Source organism: Apostichopus japonicus, chromosome 19, assembly GCF_037975245.1.
Source record: "Apostichopus japonicus isolate 1M-3 chromosome 19, ASM3797524v1, whole genome shotgun sequence".
Taxonomy (NCBI): domain Eukaryota; kingdom Metazoa; phylum Echinodermata; class Holothuroidea; order Aspidochirotida; family Stichopodidae; genus Apostichopus; species Apostichopus japonicus.
Genome location: NC_092579.1, coordinates 9689353 through 9715064, shown reverse-complemented (window position 1 = coordinate 9715064; position 25712 = coordinate 9689353). Strand labels below are relative to the sequence as shown.

Here is a 25712-nt window from a genome sequence, read left to right as displayed (position 1 = left end):
AATTATTCCATCTAGTACAGTAGTAGCAGGCATATCACATAATATAACACATGCTTGGACCTAAGATGTTTAAAAAGTAAGGAACGAACTTACCTGATTGTACCTGGTCTCCATAGCTGCCCTCAGCATACACTGCAAACGTACATTTTCTGCAACGCCTAACTTCACGTCAAACTACAAAAAAATTATCATATCAGTCAAAATCTTAGAAAAGTTACAAATGAAACATGTTCTTACCTCATAGAGCTTTTGATGATAAACTGACGCAGGGAAAGTTAATTAAAAATAACTGATATTTTTGGATATATACATAAATCTTAGATTTCGTGTATAAACCACGTTGTCAATGGTCCTGAACACAAACTTTTTCAGGTTCCTTACCCTCAACTTCCTGGAGTTTTGAAGGCTGAAATTGCAAATAAACTAGTGCATATCCCTACACCAGTTTGAAGGGTCACATTGCAAATAAATTAATGCATATTCCTACACTAGTTTGGAGGGCTGAAATTGCAAATAAACTAGTGCATATTGTTATGCCCTGGGTTGTTCGGGATGCGTGTAACCCATATTTCGAACACGCCCAGGGCTACTAAGAATATGTTTTCCCGTTTTGTTTGAATAATTTACCCTGCGATTTGTTGTCCATTCATTCACCATTCCATTTACTTTTGGTTTATTATGCAGGTCTCTTTCGCTCTCCCCGTCGTCTGCCATCACCAGCATTCCAGGCATTCGCTCTTTTATTACGCGAGTTGTTCTGTTTACCGTTTATCTATTTTACTTTCACTTGCTCTCTTTACCTTGTTTAATTAAGACGTTGTTTTTCTTATGTATTTTGTTTTGTGGACACTTAATTTATTTCGTTGAAGTTCGGGCAGAGAACTGGAGACCAGCGGTGAGCAGCACGACAATTACAGTATAGTATTATTATTTAGAGAGCGGGTCCGGGAGTGAGGGCTGACTACGGGGCGCCATTCCTTTTGTATTGTACAACTAATAATTTCCCGTCCTGGTTGGCTTCTTTGAATGTTATAGACTCCGGAGGTAGGGTCAAATTAGGGCTCTCCCCGGAGGTATTGCAGAAGTTAATCGGGGCGGGACCACATTAGGCAGTATTTGTTTAGTCTGCCGTTGGCGCCACGTGTCGGGTATTCACTCTCGTGATTCTTAAGAGCCGTGCTGCCCACACCCTGGTATGTAGTGTATTTGTTATTTATTTAAACTGAATCTCTGCCCATTGTTTGCTTTCATATTTGTGTACGGCAGAAAGTCACTGCCTTATTTTTGTTAAGTGTATGTTTAAAGTTAATTAAGCTATTAAATTATTGATTTGAGACCCAGTTCTCTTTAACTATATTCTTCTCTCTTTTTTGTGTATTGGTTCAAGCCCTGCTAGCATAAGTCTTCGCCCCACCCTTTTCCCTGCCCTGACATCAGGTGGCCTCCAGCTGCCTGATAACCCACGCTACCGCTCGGCCGGGATACAGGGGTGTTGCAATATCCCTACACTAGTTTGGAGGGCTGAAATTGCAAATAAACTATTGCATATCCCTACACTAGTTTGGAGGGCTGAAATTGCAATTAACTAGTGCATATCCCTACACTAGTTTGGAGGGCTGAAATTGCAATTAACTAGTGCATATCTCTACATATAAATAGACCTATCAAAAAGCCCAATCCTTGAGATCAATTTTAAGTTGGTCTGACTTCATGAAGTCAAAAAATTGGATAACCAACCGTTATTGGATAACCACCCGTCAACCTGTTAACACTGTTCCTTGAGGAGCTCTTATATTTTCTTCTTTCTAATGATCTCCAAGGTTAAATAGAGTGTGGTTTTCACTACATCATTGCAAACTGTATTATTTGAGACACTAATTGAGACAATATTTAGCAGAAAATTTTATTTTATTCCAATTTTGGAATACATTTTCCGCTGGAGATCTCGGCAATGACGTCTTGCGACGTTCGTTAGCCTACAAGATTGTTAGTACGGATTCTGCGACAGTGGAGAAATTAAAGGAGTGTAGCATCAGAGTTGCCGACAGTTCATATAAAGATACTGAGATTTTGTATGCTATCATGAATGATGTTGGTAGAGATGGAATTGCAAGTTGTGTGAAATCTTTGGGATGCTGGATTATCACATTAAAAGCAAAGGAACAAGCTGATCTTATTTTGGACAGTGGACTCCTCGTGAATGGGAATCAGTTTCTACTGGTGTCAACAGAGCGTTCCTAACTGTTAGTGTTTTCGGAGTACCTTCATTCATACAGGACAAAGATCTAACAGGAAAACTTTGTGAGAATGGGTGTAAAATAAGAGGCGATTGGAAACGAAAGACCTTCCCCAGATTCCCAAATATCTAGAACGGAATACAATATGTACAGTTAGAACTACCTGAAGAACACAAGAGCTTGCCTTACGCAATTAGAATTAACGGGATTAATATGAACTTAAAGCACAGTGGTCAAACTAAAGTATGCAATCTGTGTTTGGAAAGCGATCACATCAGGAGAAACTGTCCTAACTACAAATGTAAAGTTTGCGATGTCCAAGGGCACCGGGAAGCTAATTGCCCAAAGGTCAGATGCTTTAAATGCCAAGAACTTGGACATAAAAGCTTTAATTGTCCTGAGACGTATGAAGAGTATCGCCATGACAACACAGACGCTGGCTCGACCCTAGATACACATGAAAACGAAACACAATATCAGTCTGAGGGATTAGTCACTGGGTCAGTTGAACAGGACGATCACGCTATTCAAGAAGCTAAAGAGGTCAGGGCACAGAAATCCGAACAAAACACAGATTCAACAGCAAAGAAGAACAATAACGCGAACTCCAGACACCCGAGTAATCCTAACCAGGAGTCAAAGAAAACCCACCAACAACAGCGAACTGAACAAAAGACGACATTGCCAACACAAAAAGTAGTAGAACAACGGAGAACACAACCCGAGACTGGATCTCAGCGGATGGAGGGGGCAAGCACACAAAGGGGAAACATCCAACCCCACAAAAGGCAAATATCCCTAGACGAAGACGGCTTTCAAACTATCAGACTAAAGAAGAAAACATTTATTCCTAATCTCAGCAGAGCGAGAAATGTCAGAACAAAGGATTCTTCAGCAGAACCTATGCAAAGATGATGGCGTTCATGTTATACATTTATTTATTTATAGCGATGCAAGCTGCAAAATACCTTGAAACAGGGGAGGAAGCTATCGCATGCAATTACTACGATATTGTTTCATACAACAAGATGTCTAGCGAACACATATTGTCTTTATTCCACCATAATAGTCGAAGCCTTAACAAAAACTTAGACGAGATAACTACATTTACGTCTCTATTGAAGGAGGATTTCTCTGTCATTGGATTTACCGAAACCTGGCTTACTGCAGATATATCCCCCTAATCCATATCAATAACTATACGCTTGTTGAAAGGCATCGTCCCGAAAGGAGAGGTGGCGGTGTTTGTTTATTTGTTAACAACGATTTAAATTTCAAAGTCAGAAACGATATAAGCATTTTCAATGATTCTGTCAATGTTCATAGAGGTTGACATAACATCAGCAATAAAAAATTATACCATAGGCGTAATTTATAGGCCTCCCAAAAGTTCACTGCATATTTTTCTGACACACGAAAACAAAATTTTAACCCAACTCCCGAATGAACGACATAGTGCATACATTATGGGTGATTATAATATTGATCTTGCTGACAATATTAAATCTGCTGACTTTTTAAACTTACTATATGCCAGTGGATTTTTTCCTACTATTACCAAACCTACCCGTGTGGGTTGCACTTCTGCAACTCTTTTAGATAATGTTATAACCAATGATGACTGCAAACTAATAACTGGTATCTTTGTAACCGATCTCAGTGACCATTATCCATTATTTCTCCAAACTGCCATCACAAAAGTAGGCAAAGGGGCCCATGTATGTGAGGAACTACTGCAAAACAAATGTAAAGAATTTCTTCTCAACAATCCGAGATGCTTCTTGGGAAAATGATTCATCCCAAACTGATGCAAACATTGCCTATTCTATGTTTTATAACAATTTCAATGCCATATATAATCAATGCTTTCCTGAGCAATGCGTCACCAAATCTAAGAGACGTCGAAAGAGACACCTGTGGATTACTGCAGGTATTCTAGTTTCTATCAAAAGAAAAGATAAGCTATTTAAAAGACATATTAAGAACCCGTCTGGTGTAAATAAAACTATTTATTCTCAATATCGCAATAAGCTCAATCATGTTATCAAATTTTCTAGAAATTTATATTTCAACAATAAATTTGATAATGCGAGGAGTAACCCAAAAGGCACATGGGATACCATTAACCAACTACTCCATAAAGGTCGTAAACAATCATCGTATCCCTCTTTTTCAAGGATGGTGACAATGAGATTAACACCGACCATGACATTGCTAATAAATTTAATGACTTTTTCGTCAATCTGGGGCCATCACTGGCAAGTAAAATCAACCACAAACGTAAATCACAGGAATCTGTGAACATTGATGTTAACACTCATTCCATGTTTTCTCATCCTGTCAGTGAGGAGTTGTTAAAAACAGCAGCCTCTTGTATGAAACCCGATAAAGCAGCTGGATACGATGATTTTAAGCCTGGTATTGTAAGACAAGTTATCCTATTTATTACCAAACCATTAACCCACATTTGTAATTTGTCGTTCAATACCGGTATTTTTCCTGATATGCTAAAAATTGCCATGGTCATCCCCGTCTTTAAGAAAGGGGATTCAGAAAACTTTGAAAATTATCGACCTATATCACTATTATCATGTTTTTCCAAAATAGTTGAAAGGCTTATGTATAATCGTATTTTTAACTTTATTTCAAAATATAACATTTTATGCCAGGAACAGTATGGATTCCGTCCTGAACACTCCACTGAGCTAGCACTAGCTGATGCCATTGACAATTTGTATAGTAATCTTGACAAGAATAGTACCTGTGTCGGGGTTTTCCTGGACCTCTCAAAGGCCTTTGACACAATAGACCACACAATTCTGCTTAATAAATTACACCGTTACGGCATAAGAGGAACCCCTCTTAATTGGATCGACAGTTACTTAGCAAACCGCTACCAATATACATCCTACAAAAATGCTCATTCCCAACCGGAGAGAATTCAATGTGGTGTGCCACAAGGCTCTATACTTGGTCCATTGCTTTTTATCCTAAATGTTAATGACATTACCAATGTTTCTGATAAAGTTAAAGTTGTTTTGTTTGCTTACGACACAAATAATTTCTTCGTATCACAATCGAGAATTTTATTTCATATTGAAGTATCAACTGAATTAGACAAGTTCAGCGACTGGTTCGCTGGCAACAAATTATCATTGAATATTGATAAAACAAACTATATATTTTTTAACACTTCTAAAAATTTTACATGGAATGCTGATATTACTATGGGTAGTAAAAGACTACAACAAGTCAATAGTACTAGATTTTTAGGCGTATATATAGATCATTAACTTAAATGGTGTGACCACATTACAACTGTCTGTTAAAAAGTTGCAAAAAACAACGGTGTTTTAGCTAAGCATTATCTGCCACAACACATATTAAAGATTCTCTATCAGACATTAGTCCAGCCACATATTACGTATTGTTGTAACATATAGTCTGGTACTAGATATACCAATCTGAATCCCATTTGTATTACACAGAAGAGAGCAGTCCGCCATATAACACATGCCAAACCACGGGACCACACAAATCCTCTTTTTAAGCGTTCTAAGTTGTTAAAAGCTGATGACATTATTAGGGTTAACCTTGCTACATTTGCTTATAAGGCATGGAATGGACTGTTACCAAATGCTTTTAATGACTACTTAATATGTAACAGTGATATTCATCATTACAATACCAGATCTTCAGGCAATGCACATTATAACAGGTATAATTCTACAATGGGGATGTTATCACTAAGGGCACGTACAATCAAAACATGGAATTCTCTATCAGACAATATTACAAATAAACCTTCTGCAAAATCATTCAGAAGAAACTTTATTCAAAGAATTATTGCATCTTATTAATTGAACATGTTCATTTTTTCTTATATATTTTGTTTTCTTTTTCCTTTTCTTTACAGGGAGTCCTCTACTTTGTTAAGCCATCTGAAGGTTTTTTAGAGGACTTCCTCTCACATTGAATATATTCACGTGATAAACAAATCAAATAGAATTTGTGAATAGGACTGCATAATGCAATTTTAGTCTAGTATGTTAATTATTTAATGATGTCTATTTCCTCAAGATGAGCTTCATTCTCAAAAGTTATACCTGTACTTACATTTTATGCCTTTGTTTGCTAGCTGGGTCATCTACTTGGTTATTTTTCAGTGGAACAGGTGTCACTTAACTGTTTCTTCTCCTCTTTACTGCTTGCATGTGTTCCTCTCATTCCTAAATTTGTCCATCAACTTTATGCTCCAGTAATCCTGTTTCAAAAGGAATTATAAATAATATCGAATGCTCTATGTTCACATACTGGGTAATCACCAATCACAATAAATCCCATTCCAACCCCATAGCTTCACGCACACACACATCTAATCAAATACACACACATGCTGTTTGAAAGCCGTTATTTCCTATTCACAGTTGGTTTGGTCTACCAAACATACTCTGAAACTCTCTACAAAGACAACGATGCACAGAGCTGACCCTGGCAACCTAGAATAAGGAATTATATTTTACCCAGCCCAGACACAATAGCATGTACATGTAAACATTACTTACTACAGGATGAGCGCCAGGTATGGATGCCTTTCCCAGGAACGGGTAGCCCCCGCTGCCTCTGAGTAGTGGGCAGTTCAAGTGCAGCTCGTAGATTGCTCGACAGCATGTCTCTTCCCAGTCCTGTGGTCAGTACACTACAACCAGTTTGTACCTACATGTAATGAAAGAAATTAATCAATAATAATATGGCACAAAAGAGGGTTCTAATTAAGAAGACACTGCAACTGCATGGCCTCTCCAAAGACTTTCCAATTCAGGCAGAATATGATCATCAATATCACAACCCTCTAAGTATAATGCAAGAAGTAAGACTCCATTTGCTCCTGCAAGCCAATGCAGAGATGTAATAGTTGCGAATGTCACCATGGATACATTTGTTATTGGTTACCATCACAGTAACAAGTTGTGCTTAATGGGTGAAATGAAAAGAAGAAGGGATCACAAGGTACAAAGTCCAGGCAATGAGGGCTGTTCAGCAAAGATGCCCTATTTCGGAGATGAACAAAATGGTGGAAAGATTTGTGAATCCAAATTACTTACAGGTAAGAATCCACTAATGGTCAAGTGTCTCACAACTGATGCTGATGGCAAGGCATGTAAAAGGTTCAGTAGTACAATGGCTGTAACTACTTATTCTGAAAGTGAACTTAACCTGTTAGATCAAGTTCACCTACTCAAGTCACTCCGCAGAGCACTGACTATATTAAAGCAGTATTCTCCTCTGATATGTTCCTGCAAAAACTGTGACTAAGAAGCGCTTGACAATCTTATAAATACCTGGGAGAAACCATCACTGATAAATTGGAGTGGGATGAACATGTAAAACATATTCTAGCAAAGACTAATCAGCGTATGTTCCTATTACAGAAGCTTAATTTATTCGGACTAGACCAACTCTTATTTCTCTGTTCTATATTAAAATCGGCAATCAAGACCACCATTACATTCTGTTTAGCTGCGTGGGGTGAAAATACTACTGCTAGAGACATGACCAAGTTAAGTAGACTAGTTTCTAAAGCAAGGAAAGTTTGTCGGTCACATGACCTCAGTTCAGTAGATGAGTTGCTTGTCAGAGTATCACAGAGTAATATGAAGTCAATCATGTCATCCCAACATCCTCTGGGGCATCGGGTAGATTACAGCAATCAAACAGGCAGACTAATTGTCATGAGATGCCGAACTGAGAGATATGGCGTTCTTTCTTGCAAAGGGCTATTCTCAATCTTGCCAATGAATTATGTAGGAAATAGGCCAAATATATGTGTCAGAACATGGACATAGTAGTCTTAATTTTTCATTTTAGGAATCAGATTTTTATGTATTTTCGATGTATTTATGATTGTTTTATTGTCTGTTTTACTGAGATGGACTGAATGCCAATTTATATGGTCAATAAATTTCTTATATCTGAAATATCAAAAGCGCTTCATCAACATGTTTAGAATGCCTTGCAAAGTACTACAGTGGAAATCATTTATATTGCCAAAAGCATTCATTTGTATGCAAGAGGGGCAGGAAGTACACATTTCCATGTATGCCAAATGCTGCAAAGGGTTCTCTGCTAATATCCCACACTGACAGCAGGAAGCTAAACAAAATATCTGAGACACTCACCTGCAGCAAATGATTATGGTCCACTCGTTTTGAGACTTCCACTCAAAAGCAGATGTCATCAATAAGGCTTTCACTGTGACCAATCCAAAACATAGTACCACACTTTCGTGCATTGGTCAGTACAGGGACTACAGTTCCATACACATAACATATAATGTGCCTGAAGAGTCCATAGCCAGGAAGATGGAAGCTGCAGTATTAAAGGTGAGCTCAAATAGTCCATGTATCCAGACTCTGAAATAGATGCAAAGAAAACAGCAATGTGATGAATTACGTAAGAGAGGCAGAGCATACAGATGGAGGAGAGCACAACTCAGAGAGAAAGTACAAGCTACATGGTAGAACTAAAAACATAAACCAGTCCAGTATCTATAAGAAAGATCAACTGATTCATGACCAGTTACTCTAGGATGAAAATCTACACTGATGATGAAGATGACAATATTTATCAGTGATGCCAGTAATTTGTAAACTGAGTCTATCCACACTCACTGTTATGAGTTAAAACAGTATCACTCAGTCAGGGAAGTAGGCAATCAAGCTGATGACCATAAACTTGGCAAGAGCCATCAAACTTTCAAGGCTTTCTGCTGTGTTGCACTGCAGGATACTGTTGAGAGATGTGACACCTCTCTCCACATGTAGGCTGTTGTGGCATATGTAGGAGATGTCAAACGGTTTGGTCCTTAAGATTTCTTTACTTTGCACAATACTTTGAAGAGCATATATGTCAGAATGTGGACTCTGCTGCCTCTTCTCTTAGCTGCCAGGGTTAGCATTGTGAAAATAATGCCATATGCTGGTGCCCCTGGCTTACTGATGGTGTAGGCACCTGTCCACATTCTGCATCCCTCTGTGTAACTTGCTGGGACTGATGTATGTTTTGCCAACTTTTCATTTATGTCATCAGCCCATGCCATCCAATCTTGGTCTGACATTGTAAAGGTGTGAGCTTTCCAGTTCCATATGTCTAAATGTATATATAGGCCTAAGCTTATTCTGAATGCAGCTTGGGGCTCAGTTCAGCTGATTCTTACACCACATTGAGGAGTAATATATGCTTTTAAACTTCTGTCGCTTTTGCTCTACTACACTGCACAGAAGTAGGCTACTCACCAGATCTACAACTACTTAAGCTACATGTACTACTTAGTGAGTGTAAGTCTGTGATGGTATAAGCTCTGAGGTGATGGGTATTACTTTCACTTTTCCCCTTTGAGGTAGCTGAGAGGTTTTTCACACCTACCCATGCAATCATCCCATTCTTTATCATAAAGTTGAAATTTGATTTCTTCTTGAATATGAAACTTTTTCCTAATTTTAAGTTGCTAACTCTTCAAACTCAACAACTTGCTTCTGTTCTTTTATGGTGAGATCATAGATGTGAGGAGTTCATAAATACTGATTTAGTTTCAGAACCAATTCTACATGTTAATCTTCTTACAACTGTTTATTCAACATCTATGAGAAAAGGTTTCCTCATGTAAGTGAATGAGGTGTCAATGTTCCAAAAGTTTATTGAACCTTTCTGTCCAGCACATTTTTGGCATTTATATGTAAAATTCCACCTGTTTTCTGCCATACTTCCTCTGTGGGAAATGGTGTAGTGCAACCCTGCATTTCTGTACTGTAAAGAAAGAAAAAATAGATAACTAAAATCCTGGTTATCAGTACTGAAGGGCTCATTTATTAAAATTATAATTCATTATTCTTAATCGTAGTTAACCATAAACATAGATTGAAATACAGATCTTGTCTCTTACTATTTTTATAACCAGAACTGCATGTGGATTCCTAACATAGTTAATGATCAGCTATCTGCAGTATTCTGTTAGTAAAGTGTTTGTGTAATGCAGCTGAGCAAGAGTCTTTCCAGTAAAGCTGTTGGAAAAGGGAAGACCACTAATGGAGTAAATGAAAACAATTAAATGATACCTTAAATAACTGTTGACCAGCTGATAAACATATTTATATTTTAAATGCAATATCCCCAGATTAGTGATAGTAATATACCTAACATGTGTTCATCCGTGGGTGGGAAAGCAATTATTTACTCTGTCACTGTGAATTTCCCTCATGCAGTGGCATTGCAGGCACGACTCTTGCTCAATTGTGTTCGTGTTACATTTGCAAAGAAAAAGTTAAGCTTACCTTCTACAAGGTTAAGTTAACCTTAAAAGTGCTAGTTCAAAAAGGTTAAGAAGGTTGGCTTCTGCAATTGCGTAGGCTTACAGCACACATACTTTATGCTTGACCTTATTAGTTTAGATTAGTTTAGTAAAGAAAAAGGATCAGGAGGGACACTCAAGTCCCCATCAAAGACCCTATAGGAGATGGAAGAAAACTGATGACACAAACGATCAGACCCGATTACAATGCTTAAAGTGCTTGTCCAAAGCATTCTTAAACCCCTTCACACTACAGTACTTGCAAGTACAATTTTCTCAGGCAAACCATTCCACTCATTCACGACACTATTAGAAAAAAATTTATGCCGAATATTAATGCTACTTTGTGACTTGTGGAGTTTAAGACAATGACATCTGGTACAACCACTATCAGCAAACATGAAAAAGTCAGTGACTATCAAGATACTTAATAAAGATATCACTTTTATGAAACCTACGTTTGAGTTGAATCTTGGCCTTGGTCACTGCATAATCTAGATCTGTGGGAAGACTGTCCATGAACTTGTGTTTGAGTTACTTTATTTCTCTGAAATTTAGTGACTCTAGCCCTGACTCGTTGCATAACTGGTAATAGTTCCTGAAAACTCAACATGAATTGAATATGAACCACTGAATCAAGAACTACTGGAGACTAATAATTCTTCACATCCTTGGCTAGATGAAGTAATGGTTTCTAATACAAACGGTATACTTTATCAATCCCGTTCTTGAACCATTGGCCAGAAAATTGTGTCCTTTCTGGAGAGAAGTATTGAAGGAGAACCGGACTGATGGTGTGCTATTTATAATAATCCCTCTGCCTAATACAAATACCAAAGTATTTAATTAAAAAAATAGTGAATTGCACATAAAGCTCCTAAGGCGACATCTTTGCTCTAGGTAAATTTAACTCTTTTCACAACACTTAGGACGACATAGCATAAACTCACCACTTAGGGCGACAATGGTGATTTAGTGTAATTTCTTCACACTGGACGATTAAATATAATTAACTAGTTAATTAATTTCACATATACATGTCACCCTATGTGAAATTAACTCTTTCCACAACACTTAATAAATTAATAAATTGTGAAAGACATAACACCAGAGATCTACAGTCAATATGAAAAGATGCCTGTATACAGTATTTAGAACTGCTCAATGGGATCATTTCAACTCAAGCTGGATTCTAAACCTGAAAATTTCCAACGTATGAATTCTGGCCATTAACTTACATCACTAATAGTTTCAGAATTTGACTACTGTTCATTTGTCAGTTTATTGAGTTATCGTAATGACAGGCTCTTAGCATTACACTATAAACACACATACTGCTACTTCACAAAAATGCATTGTGTTACATATTGAAACAATTTTACATAACACAAAACAGCATGGAATGAAAACAATATGACAAAAACAGGGAGTTTGCAGGAACTCACCAGGACTCACAACAGCCTTCAAGATCTTTGCAATCTAGACACACTTCAAGGTGCCCCTGCATACTCAAGCATGACATATAGCCCTTGTTACTAGGATATATTGGAATTACTGGATATGAGTTTGCCCGACAGTGCAAGTCTCATTGCAGGAAGTCCACTTCATCTCATTTGTTGTATGTAAGAAGAAGTACCTGGAAAGGAAAAAAATAAGTTACTCATTACAACAATGTTGCATTTCTATTGCAATTTCCATTTGTTCCTTTACCCTCTGGATTATCAGGTATAAATGAAAACTTTCATTCAGCTTTTACTTAAAATTATCAGAATTACTATTAAGAGCAACAAACTTATAAATCAGATACAGACTATCATCTAAACCCAGCCTTACAAAATGTGCATCCTCATTGTATTGATGCAAGTTTATCAGTCAGATCTAACTGGTGCCATGATACCTCTTTTAAAAATGACTAATTCCCTGCAAACCTAAGCAAATTCCCAATCAGTTTCAATGTTAAAGGTAGTCTGTATATGCCCCAATTTATAGGATGCTATAATTGCTAGAAGTTTTTAACAAGTTACTTTCATGTAGGCCCTTAGTCCAAATTGTTCTCAGACATTCTTAATGAACACACAAGATGACTGAATGTCCCTGTGAGGTAAATTTCCTCAAAAGTTGTAATAAAAACAGTTTATAGAATTTTGACCAAAGGTGACCAAATTTGAATATTTGGGCCAACATGGCATAAATTTAAATAATACATTGAAAAGTTCACTTATTTTTTGGGGGGTTGCTTTGATGCTTTTCACAGAACGATCTATATCTCTTACTCATCTAAAAGTTTGCACTGGCTTTGGTTACAGGAAGTGCATGATGATGTGTAAACTGCACCAAGGAATTCTAATGCATCCTCCTGTGCAGTTGAATCAAACTCTGGAAGAATCTGTTTCAACCTTGCGAGACAGGAGGCCCATAAAGTTCAGGTTGAAATTGCGTGGAAGAGAGCTTTGATTACTTCCATTAATTCAGAGCTATGTCCATCATAGTGTTGAATGATGCTGCAAAGAAGCTATAAAAGAAGGAAAATTTAGATTTGTAGGAAATCTACATCTGACATGGGTGGCTCATCAATATGAGTGGAAAAGTTTAGGGTTGCAGCCTTCATTTGTATCCATTTCTTTACGATTGCTTGATGTTTCAAAGCACTTTCTTGGAAGTCTGTCACTAGCTTCTGTAGCTGAACAGTTACTCTCATCAAGTAAAATGATAAACACATCATATCTTAATAACCATTTGTTGGAATATGCTACTGGGAGAAAAGAGTAGAGGTATCATGAACTTGACAAAGAGAGTGCCCATGTTGGAAATCTAGTATATTTGGGGGATAATAAAACTTAAAACCTTCATTGTTGAAGTGAAAATTATGATATTCTGCAATAAGTGTCAATCCTTGGGATGGGGTTGGAACATCACAAAATGCCCCTTGCAATTGTGCCCATATAGGTTGGGATTTTCCCTTCTCCAGGCATAGGAGTTTGTCAAGGATATGGTCCTGGCACAGTAAAGGTCTTCCATTTTTCAACATTTCCAGGTGAGGAGGATCAAGTCACATGAAGTCTTGCACCTCCGTAGCTTGGAATCCCTGCCTTAATGAATTTATTTCTAAAGCTGCATGGGTTGTCTTAGGTTACTTACCTTTACAGTAACAGGATTGCTTTGTTCCTGAAATAAAAACATTTAACAATATTTAATGTGACTTTTCGAGCATGGCCAGTGATTTTCCACGATCAAGAAATTCACAATAACATGGATCTATATCCATAAAATAATGAAACGGAAACTCAATTTGAAATAGAAAAACCAGTATTCTTTGCAAGAGTTGGATAAATATGCAATAACTGTGGGGCTGTATTGACCTTGATCATGTTTCTCCCTGTAAGAAGGTAACATATATTGTGAAAGAGAAATATAGAACATAGGTTGGGGTGGGAAATTGTGCAGGGGGGCAGAGGTTTGTTTGGCCCCAAATATGCGAAAGTTCCAATACGGTCACATTTGGTCAACATTTTAAATTGTTGTCATTACCACCCTGGAGGAAATTTACCTCACTAAGACATTCAGTCATCTTGTGTGTTCATTTAGAATGTCTCAGACCAATCTGGAAATAACAATCTCAAGGAATGTAATTTTTGAAATCTTCAGAAAAGTATGCTATAATTTGTTGCCTATACAGACTACCTTTAATTCAAATTTCTTCTATTGGATATTTGAATCATATTCAAACTTGGGCTGCTAACCTCATCTGGTGTGTTTGTACTGATGATACTGGCTGCAAGTTCCTGAAATATAGAATAATTAAATTTATGGATTACATGCAACAGCTACTGTATATTCAACAACCTACTGTATCACAGCACAGGTCAGCAATTATTTGTGTTAGTACACTGTGGATATGTTCATATGTATATCGATTCCTTTTGTTAAAAAATTCTTTCTTGCAATAAAAAATTTAAACGCTACGAGACATTTATTGGATATTGAATACAAATTTGCATTTTTTTCTTTGTTAATTAAGGCATATGTTAATACATAGAGGTCATACCAAATTCAAGATCAGATGAAATTTAAGTGGGTCAATATCAGTGCCTATTCTGGAAATTTATGCCTCTATGAGGATTTCTGTGATGATAGAATCAATGTTGATGAAAGAATAAATGTGACTTCATGCAGTGTTTTACAACCTGTATAAAATTAATACTCCAACCACACATGCAAAGTGCAATGTGGTTCCCAGCTACACCACTCTTTGGGGAAATGGTAATTTGATGGCTGTTCTTGCTGCAAACTCAGTCTAGACAGTGTGTTAGATTATCAACTCAACCAACTTTGGCCAAGTTCCTGATACTGTCGGCTGCAAGCCAGGAATCTCATTGGGTTGCTGCCACCACCATGAAGATTTAAGCAGTATATCATTTCTCCTATAACAACAACATTGGAATGGTAAAGCAACATTACCGTAATGATGCTATATCGCAATTCCCTTTTGAATTAAGTAATATTTTAAGGGACATTTTCTTAATATTTAGTTTGTTCAATATATGAAAAATCAACCAATGTAAAATGCATTATGGTTTCCATGATGTAACATGAGTAATTTGTGTATGCGTTTGTTTGTGTGTGGGGGGAGGGAAGGGGGTTTGCACACTTAATAGTAATTAAGGCTCTACAAATATTAGAAAAAGCTGGAAATGATGATTGAGATGCAACAAACATGGGCGAAAGTGGAAAATATCTGCCAAGAAAACGAGACGGACCATTCCTGCAGGCTATGAGGTATCATTATGTTAAGTATCAACTCAAATGGAATAAAATTCTTCCGATTCTGTGTTTATAAGGAAATTTCAGCTGAACCTTATTTTGTCACACATCTCATCAATATGTAGCAAAATAATAACACTGAAAACATTGCATTGTGTAACCAACCTCCTCAGCACAATAAAATTTAGTCATACCACATATGGTTGGTGAGCAATTGCAGATCAGGTTTTAATGTTAAGCCCTGCCCACTCATTTCGTTGCACAATATCTGCACCAAAAGCAATAACGACCCTCCTTAGCTCGTCATTGCTGCAAGGATCACCTCAAACCAACCTACCATTCTTCAGATTGGAGCTAACAGTTATTAATGTTAAGCCCTGCCCACTCATTTTGTTGCACAATATCTGCACCAAAAGCAATAACGACCCTCCTTAGCTCATCATTGCTGCAAGGATCACCTCAAACCAACCTACCATTCTTCAGATTGGAGCTAACAAGAGAACGTCAGCAAAAATCTATTTTGGTCCCGCCCGTTACAAACATTCAATCAGCAGAATAAACCAGAGATTAAAAATGTTGTAATGGTCAAGCAACATGTTGATACTAGTTTCATGTTAACCCCGCCCACTCATTACCATGCATGATATCTACACCAAAGAAAGTAGTTACTATATGTGGTTTTACCAAGTTGATCTGGCAAGAAGCTAATTAGAAGTTGAACATTTAATTGCTGAGTTTCAAACTGACATCACATAAAATTCTCCTCTCGAAACTAAGCAAATAAAATCAAATATTTGAAAACATTTGTCTGGAAACTGGAGTTTTCTAATTAACTTATTCTTCTCTCTTTTATTGTTGGCAATTATGTTTCATTTTTTAAAGCCATTGAGTCAAATTGATTTATTGTGTGAAGACAGCTACAGCCCTTACCCTCACATAAGCCAGCACAGAACTCATCAAGTTACTGATTATTGTTAAGAAAATTATGGAGGAATCATGCCAATCAACCCCCTCTCCCGACCCCCCCTCCCAAATAAAAAGACTGTAAAGGAATCTTACTTGTGTGAAATTCTTTAAGTAAAATTGATTGAATTTCTTCTTCAAAGGAAGGCTGTGTGTACAGCCCTTTCTCATTCACAGTCTTGACTCCATACAGCCCAAGCCAAAAGTTTTCGAGCTTCCCTCCTCTTCGGGCATCCTTTCTAGCATTCCGGACGAGAACACTTATAGAACCAACTTTGAAGCTCTGAATAAAACAAAATCCAGCATATATACGTAAACATCATAATACAATGTATGTGTTGCCATTCATTTCACTACAGTGCAGTTTTCAATGCACAACATAGCATTATGTAATTACCTGTTTTGATTGCTGCCTTTAATCAAAATTCTTTTTTTGCCGTTTTTGGGCTTTGCCAATATTTTCTTTTACAAAACCTTTGATTATGTCCTGCGACTGTGACATGAGTTGAAAAACCCTCTCCCGCTGTGCATCACTGCAGCAGGAGATTCTGGTTGGACAATGGAGTCTTCAATGTCGACTGGTAACAATGGCTCTCTGGATATATGAAGATAATTAACAATTAATTATTCACAACACTTTGTTGACTGAAGAATAAATAAATTTTTATATATTTTATTTTCACTATTAAGACCCTGGAACCATAAATCTGAGTCACATCACATACTCAAACCAGCAGAAATATAAAACAAAAGTATATTCTGTGCTGTTATAGGTCCAAATTGCATACCAGCCCAAAATATGATATATAACTGAAAAACAAAACCAATATCAGTGGCATTAATTGCATGTATCTAAATTAATTGGCATGCTTTTATAATTTAATGAATGTTCATCTTTTGTACTTGCTATTTAGCAGTTTTTCCCAGGACCTGGGATGTGTCAAATGAGATTTTATCCTATAGAGGATCAGTGTAGCTATGCAGGATTTTTCCAAACTCTCTTGTCCCTGATTGCTTTTCTCCGTATATGACCTTTACAAATGTAAACCTCTATTCAGCAATGGTAGGTTTGATTTATTACAAACCTTTCAAACATCACAACAAAAGGAGAAAGACCTGTAGAACCATGTTTTGCTGTACGGTACCCCATGAGAATGGAAGACAGTGTTTCATCCCAGTCATCTTGGTTTTGATTGACAACTTTGATGAGTGACATTTGCATTTTGCAGAGTTTGGTTGAATCTTTCATCCAGCCCATTGGTCTGTGGGTGGTAGCTGAAGGATACTCTGTGGCCCACCCCTGTCATGTCAAACACGGACTTGTTCAGAGAATTAACAAATTCTCCTCTTTGGTCTGAGATGACAACTTTCATGCACCCAAATCTAAATAAATGAAAAATTAAACAAGTTGTTAAAGAACTGGTTATGAGTAATGCAGTAAACTATTGGCATCTTCAGAGTGGCCGTGTGGTTTAATCAGGAGATTCTTTTAGCACTTCTTTCAAAACAAGTAAGTTAAGCACTGACATAACACCTGGTCTTGGATGCACTGACCGTTATCCCACTAACATTTTATTAACATTAACTTATAAAACAACTTCAAGAAATTCCTGTAACCATTTGGCCGCTTTCTGGGTCACAGGTAAAACTGAGAACAAATGCAGGTCTGCATAACTAACTTCAAAACTACCTGTATGTTATGTAAAGTAAAAACAAAGTAGATGGATATATACCTGGCCATGGTTTCAAACAGAAAGTTTGCAACGGTTTATGCTGTTTTGTCTCTTACAGCAACAGCCTCTGGCCATTTTGAAAAATAGTCACATAGGGTTATGATGTACTTATTTCCATTGATGGTCTCTGCAAGGGGTCCAATCATATTCACACCCACCTAAAAAAAAAGGAAAATAGCATTCAGAACCATACACAATCATACCAACTGATGTTCAAGTGATTTATATCTGAGTTTTGTAGACAATATACTGCTATTAAGGATTTCCAATCATGCTGATACAGTATATACTTATTGAAAGTTAACAAAAGATTACTCGATGACTGAATGTGCTAAAAGCAGGTATTCTTACACTGCTAATAAGGTGCGTACAATCAACAATTCTTGTACAGAACAGAATGCTGTATCAAAGTTTGCAAATATTTTTGATACTGGACAGTGAAGCTTTTTTAATTTCAATGACTTAAATTGCATGATTTTGGCTTTTCTTGATTTAAAAGTATTACTGCTCACACTTTTCAGCACAAAGCTCGGTGGATCTTTATTGCTCCCATTAGTCTAAACTCTTTGATCTTTTCCGTATCGATCTTCTTAGATTTAATGTTGAATTTTCAGGGCACAGTCCTGACGAACGATATTTTCCAATGATACTGTACTCTTCATCGGTATCCAGCTCAGGAGAAGTCATCTTGTAATATCAGATTGGGCTAAGTAAGTTAACGGTCTCAACTCCTAATGCTTAACCGAAGGCCAGAACAGTGCGTGCAAATATGCAACTACTAAGAATTTTGTGTGCCTGCGTGTTACACATTGAAATGTATTGCTTAGTATAATAACAAGCATGGCTTGTGTTTAATAAATTTATGTCTTGTTGATCACTTTTCTTTGTTTCGAACTTGGAACCTATTAAGAGTTTATATATCTTTTTTAGTAAGGTTATGAATTAATAACATGTTTGTCTACTCATTATTATTGCCTTTAAATGAACAACATATGTTTGATTAATGGTGGAGTGGCACCACCATTAAGAAAAGAACAACTTTTAGAAAATTTATAGATTGTCACACTTTTCTACCATCTTGAATATAATTTCCAGAATAGTTTTAAGGTCTGGTCAATTCTAATTCATGAATTGCAGATATTAATTATATTTCTTTCATTTAGAATAGAAGTTCTGTACTGTAATTTGAAAATTTGCTACCTTTGGTAACCGTGAAACGTGAACAGACCCAATTTCGAGGACGCTGATGTCAAACTCAAAGGTATAACAAACTTTCGTAAAATTTTGAAGACTTGCAGTGAGAGTTGTACAGTAAACCGCGAGAGTTGGCAGGCCTGCAAAACCCTAGCAATATAGTCTTCGACTTAAACGATTTTTGCTGATGTACTGAGTCTAGTCTAAGTCTTAACCATATCGTTTTAAACTTCAGCCAGTGGCAGTAGGCCAAATTGTATAGGCCTAATGGAGTTTTTGGCTGAAACTGTAACTGTGTAAGGCCTAGCTAATTTAGAACTAGCCTTATGGCTGATAAGTCTGTTAACAAATCTTCAATCAAAGCGTTGTTGCATAGCATGCTAGGTGCTTACCCTAGGAGTATCTTAGGCTAAGCCATTACCATCTTCCATATACTTATATTGCAATACCAACTGACTCGACCTGTTGTTGGCCAAAAAAGGGGATATTGAATATCTACCCCATTTGGTAATGCTAGGCATACTTAATGCTCCTCTGCACAAATTCATGATTAAACACACACAGAGTATTATTTCAGTGGTCAAGCCAAACATGTCTTCAAGCACAGGAAAGTAGTGCTGGCCATTAGATTTAGAGCACTTATGTTTACAATCATACATGTTGACTGGTGAATTAATTAGGTGCGCTCAAGGATGAATCCTTGTGGCAGTATTTGGGGTAGCTTATCAAGTTACAAATTCTTAATGCTTGAGTGAATTTGAGAAGGACTGTTTATCTATAGACAGTCTTGGCCTTCATGCATAGCATTAGACCTAGTAATATGTATTGCTATGCCCATAGTAGTATAGTCAGTAGTGCGAAGTTCGGCATACTGCTAAGTTCGGACACCCTAAGAAATACACGATTTTACCATGACAACTTACAGGAAGAGCCAAATTTCACCAAAAAGTACAAAGCTACAGTTATTTTCTCTCCAAAATGGCCCGTGTGCAAGAAATTACTTACATATTAGTCAATAAAATGACGGAGATCTATGAAGTCTGTTATAATTACTGAAAAAGCAACTGCGCCACCAATTTTATCTGTGGGTTGCGTGTCCGAACTTTGCAATTACCAGTTCCACAATCACGAAGAATCTTCTTGGAATACAACGTGAAAACAGTTTGCAGGAAGAAAGTTTGGCCGTGTATCGTACTATAACACAATTCTCCCACCATATCAAGTATATTTTCATGTGATTTATACCAGAAGATATAGTGTTGGGGTGTTTTAAGGCTTAGGTGTCCGAACTTCGAAGTGACCATGCTACTAGTAGTAGGCTACTTCTTATGGCCATATTCAACTTCAATTCCTATGATTGAGATACACAGCTAATTGTCTGCATATAGGTCCATTAGGCCTAACTCAGCCCAGCTACAGTCAGACTTTAGAATCTTGGTTACATTGGTTGCACTGGTATAACTACTGTAGCCTACAGTAGGTCTAGGCTAGGCTTGTTATAACTCAGTCGTAACTGGCGGAGTGTATAGCCTAGTGGTTAACGCCGGCGTCTCCCAGTCATGAGATCCCCGGTTCGATTCCCCGCCGACAGCAATGTGTGTCGTCTGGCAAGGGTGTTGTTCAATAACAACTTCCCGACATGGACGTTAAATGGATGTGTGCCGAGAGATTGGCTTCGGTCAGCTTGCGAGTCTATAAGCCTCCATGGCTTCTTTCGCGAGTTCCTGCTTGCGGGAAGATCACATATACATACATACATACATACATACATACATAACTCAGCCGTAGGCCTAGACATAGGAAGCCATATAGGTCTATGCTTGTTTGCTTTGATCTCAAATAAGTAGTAAGCCAAGCCTAAAATGGAACTAAACAGGAAATCCTGGACTTTATGACCAAAACATGCCGATCTACTCTTACTGTCGTAATACTAGTTGTTGAAGCCTAGCCTAGTACCGATTAGTAGTAGTGCCTATGGCCCTATGCCTATCCCCACCTCAAACAGCTTGGTAGGCCTCTAGACCGTCATGCAGTTGAAATTTTGTCTCCCAAATCTTTCGTCTTTGTAGAAACGAACTCCATCTCCATTTCGGTGGCTACATCAGGCCGCACAGCAAGGCAAGATGTTTTCTTTAAAACAATACAAAACCATTGTTAGCCTACGCACGTTTTATACAAAATATGTGTTTGTAAAATTGTATGGCAGTGTCGTCTGCACATTTCAAAAAAGTTTTTTGATTTAGGGTGGCATACTCCTATTAGAGTCGATATCCATCCGCCCGATTGTTATTCTATCTCGGGAAATGTTCCAAAAAGCATCAGGAGAACATCTTTTTTGACCCGTTATCAATCTTGATTTTTTTTTTTTTTTTTTTTGTGGCTTGCATGTTGAAGAGCATGAATGACTAGAATGTCTTTACATATGTTATGTTTCTTCCTTGTCATCTTATTTCATCCAAATCTCAGCAAAGCGAGGAATTCCAACCCTAGATTCACTGAGCCGCAATAATGATTGTATTGACAATATATTTATTACTGATGGCGACGCTATCAGCGACTGATGACATTAATCCTGCAGACAATATCACCTGCAGGTATTATAACATTAACTCTTTTAATGATGTAGAATCTCACTCCAGTTTTTCAATTTTTCACCATAATAGCCGAAGTTTAAACCAAAATTTCGACGAAATCAATACTTTTATTTCTTTATTAAAAGAAAAATTTTCAATAATCGGTTTTACGGAAACATGGTTTACCAATATTATTTCACCCCTGATATCCATAGATAATTACGCTCTCATTGAAAAACATCGTGAAAACCAAAGGGGTGGCGGCGTGTGCCTATTTATTAATAACGATCTTAACTTTAAAAATAGACCCGATCTTTCTATTTTTAATGAATCTATTGAATCTTTATTTGTTGACGTCATATTACCCCACATGAACGAAAAGTGTACTGTAGGTATTATATATAGACCACCAAGTGGTTCTCATGAAATGTTTGATTTTTATCTTCAAAATATTCTTAGCACTATATCGGAACAACAGTGTAAATCGTATGTAATGGGAGATTATAACATTAATCTAATGGATAAACCCAAGTCCCGCCGATTTTAAACATCCTTTATTCCAACGGGTTCATTCCAACAATCTCTAAACCCACTCGTATTAGCCTACCGATTTTTCTCAAAGTACCAACCAGGAGATATAAACAGAACCACTTTGTGAATGTTCGCAATTATAGCACCAACAATATTAGACGCTTTATCGCAGAGATCCAGGACAAATTATGGGACAATATCCTGAGAGAAAATGACACTAATACTGCATATAATATATTTTATGACTGTATAAACACAACATATAGTAACTGTTTTCCATACCACAATATCAAAACTAAAAATCGCAAAAAGAAACATCCTTGGATCACAAAAGGTATTTTGACTTCTATTAAAAAGAAAAATAGGCTTTTCAAAAATTACATTCAAAATCCAACGCCTATTAATAAGATGTCTTATACAACTTACCGTAACAAGCTTAATCACATTATTAGATTCTCCAAAAGATTACATTTCAACAATAAATTTTACGATACTAGAAATAATTCGAGGGGCACCTGGAATACTATAAATGAAATTCTTCATAATGACCGTAAGCAATCAACGTATCCTGCTGCCTTCAGACACGGGGATCGCGATATTAACAATGAAAATGATATCGCAAATACCTTCAATGACTTCTTTGTCAACCTTGGCCCATCATTAGCTAATAAGATCAACTATAAAGGATCACATAACGACTTTATGAGTGACAATATAAACAGTCACTCTATTTTTACCTATCCTGTGTATGAGGAAGAACTTAAACAAATCGCTATTTCATGTCTAAAACCCAATAAAGCAGCAGAATATGATGATTTCAAGCCCGGAATTATTAAGCATATTGTCCCTTTTATTACAAAACCCCCGGGCTATATATGCAATTTGTCTTTTCAAACTGGCACGTTTCCAGATAAATTAAAAGTTTCAAAAGTTATACCGGTGTATAAAAAGGGTGACAAAGATAATTACGAAAATTACCGGCCTATATCATTGTTGTCGTGCTTTTCTAAAATAATTGAAAGGCTTATGTTTAATCGTATTTTTAATTTTCTTAACAAGCATGATATTCTATGTAATCAGCAGTATGGTTTTAGAGCAGATCACTCTACTGAACTTGCATTGGCAGATGCTATTGACAAATTATCCAGCAGCTTAGATAACAATAAAACTTGCATTGGTGTATTTCTAGACCTTTCAAAGGCTTTCGACACTATTGATCATGTTATCTTAATGAGTAAATAGCACCACTACGGTATTAGAGGAACAACACTGAATTGGATAGACAGTTATTTTACAAATCGTTATCAATATACCTCTTACAAAAGCTCTACTTCTCGTATTGCAGAAATTCAATGCGGTGTCCCACATGGTTCAATTTTAGGCCCATTGCTGTTCATTTTATATGTCAATGACATCTGCCAAATTTCTAAATTTGCAAACATAACATTATTTGCTGATGATACAAGTATTTTCTTCGATTCAGATATAAATGCAAATTCATTCCATATTCAAATTTCTAATGAACTAAGTAAATTTAATAACTGGTTTTCTGCCAATAAACTATCACTTAATATTGGCAAAACTAATTATATTGCGTTTAATACTTCCAGAAATTTTAGCTGGGATAAAGATATCACCATGGGTGGTATAATTCTAAAACAAGTTTATACTACTAAGTTTTTATGTGTATATATTGATAATAAGCTTTCGTGGCATGAGCACATTTCTACAGTATGCAGGAAAGCAGCGAAAAGCGTTGGGATTTTATCAAAGTTGAAATTTCTCCTACCAGAGCGCATATTAAAGACTCTCTACCAAACTTTGGTCGTTCCACACATCTCATATTGTTCAATTATCTGGTCTGGCACGCCAGAAACCAATCTTCATCCTCTTATTATTCTCCAAAAGAAAGCCATGCGCCACATTTCACGTGTTGCACCTCGTGAACACACAAATCAACTTTTCAAGAATCTCAACTTATTAAAAGTTACCGACATTTTTCGTGTAAATCTTGCCACGTTTGCATATAAGGCATGGAATGGTTTATTGCCAAACACATTTCATGATTTTTTAACTAGTAACAGTGTGATACATCACCACAACACACGGAATGCTGATAATGCACATTACTTTTCTTATAAAACATCAATTGGGAGGCTTCGTCTTAGAAATCGTGCAATAAAGACATGGAATTCCATAACAGAGAGCTTCAAAACCAAAGTATCCAGTAACATATTCAAAAAGCATCTGACCAAAGACGTTATATCCAGATATTAATAAGTCACCCATTCATTTGCACGATAACAAATAATTATCGTAAATATTATCACCATATATAGTATTCATTGATTGCCGAATTATTCTATTTTGTATTGTTATGTAAATACTTTTCTTCTTTCCTTAATACAGGGAGTCTTCTACTTTGTTAAGCTGTTGTACGCTTTTTGGAAGACTTCCTTCACACTGTAAATTTACACGTGAAAAACAAATAAATAAATCAAATCAAATTGTTTATTTTAAAAACGTATGAAAACATAAATTAAGTAATAAGATCCTTCAAGAAGCTTTTAAGTGCATGGATGGGAGCTAGGGGGCTGGGGAGTTTTGTAGTTGAGCCAAACTTGGTTCAATTTAAAGGCATTGAAGAGTCGCCCAAAACCACGTTCGGCGATCTGAAAAAGTTAACTTTCCGTGGCTTGCAAGTGACGATTTGTTCGTGTCGCTACAAAGTGCAGACAGTGCAGTACGGTAATAAAACGTGATACCTTGTTATATTTTAGCTAGACCTAAGATGTCTATCACTGTATTGTCTGTACACTGCGTTGTAGGTATTGACCGCAGCTGTATGCACTGACTGTACACTAGTGTCTAATTACCGATGGTAGCAAGCTGTTTGTGTGTATTTTCTGGGATCGATGGTGGTGTCTAACACTTTTGTTACATCTCATTTGAAACTAGGTCAGATTACCGGCATTATACGTTTCTTTTTGCGCGAGTCTTCGCACCCTTTAAGTCCCCTTTAGGCCAAGATGGGAGATGCTTATCCAACCAATTTAACATAACCCTCTCATACGCGAAGAGAACGGTGAAACTCTTTTTAACAGTATTTTTATTGATGAGGATATTAGATAGATAGAGATTTATTTCATCCATAAGATATGGACATTTTCCCTCTCTCACTAATGTTAATATATATATATATATATATATATATATATATATATATATATATATATATATATATATATATATATATATATACTCATGATATGTACCTTAGGGTTAGATAAAATTTAGTGTGTAAGTCAATGTAACTGTCGACCTAAGGTATGATCCATACCTGTAGTTATATATATATATATATATATATATA

At 36.7% G+C, this 25712-nt stretch overlaps 1 protein-coding gene across 42 annotated transcripts in view; it reads right to left on the bottom strand.

The window, feature by feature from the left end:
• Positions 1-21600, bottom strand: part of LOC139959373 (gamma-adducin-like) — a 50987-nt gene extending 29387 nt beyond the window's left edge. For 5 of the 42 annotated variants that reach the window (XR_011790006.1, XR_011790030.1, XR_011790027.1 and 2 more), the window contains exons 1-15: positions 21232-21587; positions 18042-18199; positions 17394-17691; positions 16706-16903; positions 16405-16591; positions 14266-14366; positions 13723-13749; positions 12858-13096; positions 12030-12220; positions 10180-11182; positions 8909-10043; positions 8417-8650; positions 6803-6953; positions 6354-6501; positions 94-174 (exon numbers count right to left, since the gene is read on the bottom strand). The gene's annotated coding sequence lies outside the window, so the exon portion shown is untranslated. Of the gene's footprint in view, positions 1-93; positions 175-6353; positions 6502-6802; positions 6954-8416; positions 8651-8908; positions 10044-10179; positions 11183-12029; positions 12221-12857; positions 13097-13722; positions 13750-14265; positions 14367-16404; positions 16592-16705; positions 16904-17393; positions 17692-18041; positions 18200-21231 lie in introns of all 42 variants that reach the window. The other 37 variants (XM_071956928.1, XM_071956930.1, XM_071956931.1 and 34 more) reach the window with 30 other exon arrangements.
• Between the last annotated feature and the right edge of the window lie 4112 nt (positions 21601-25712).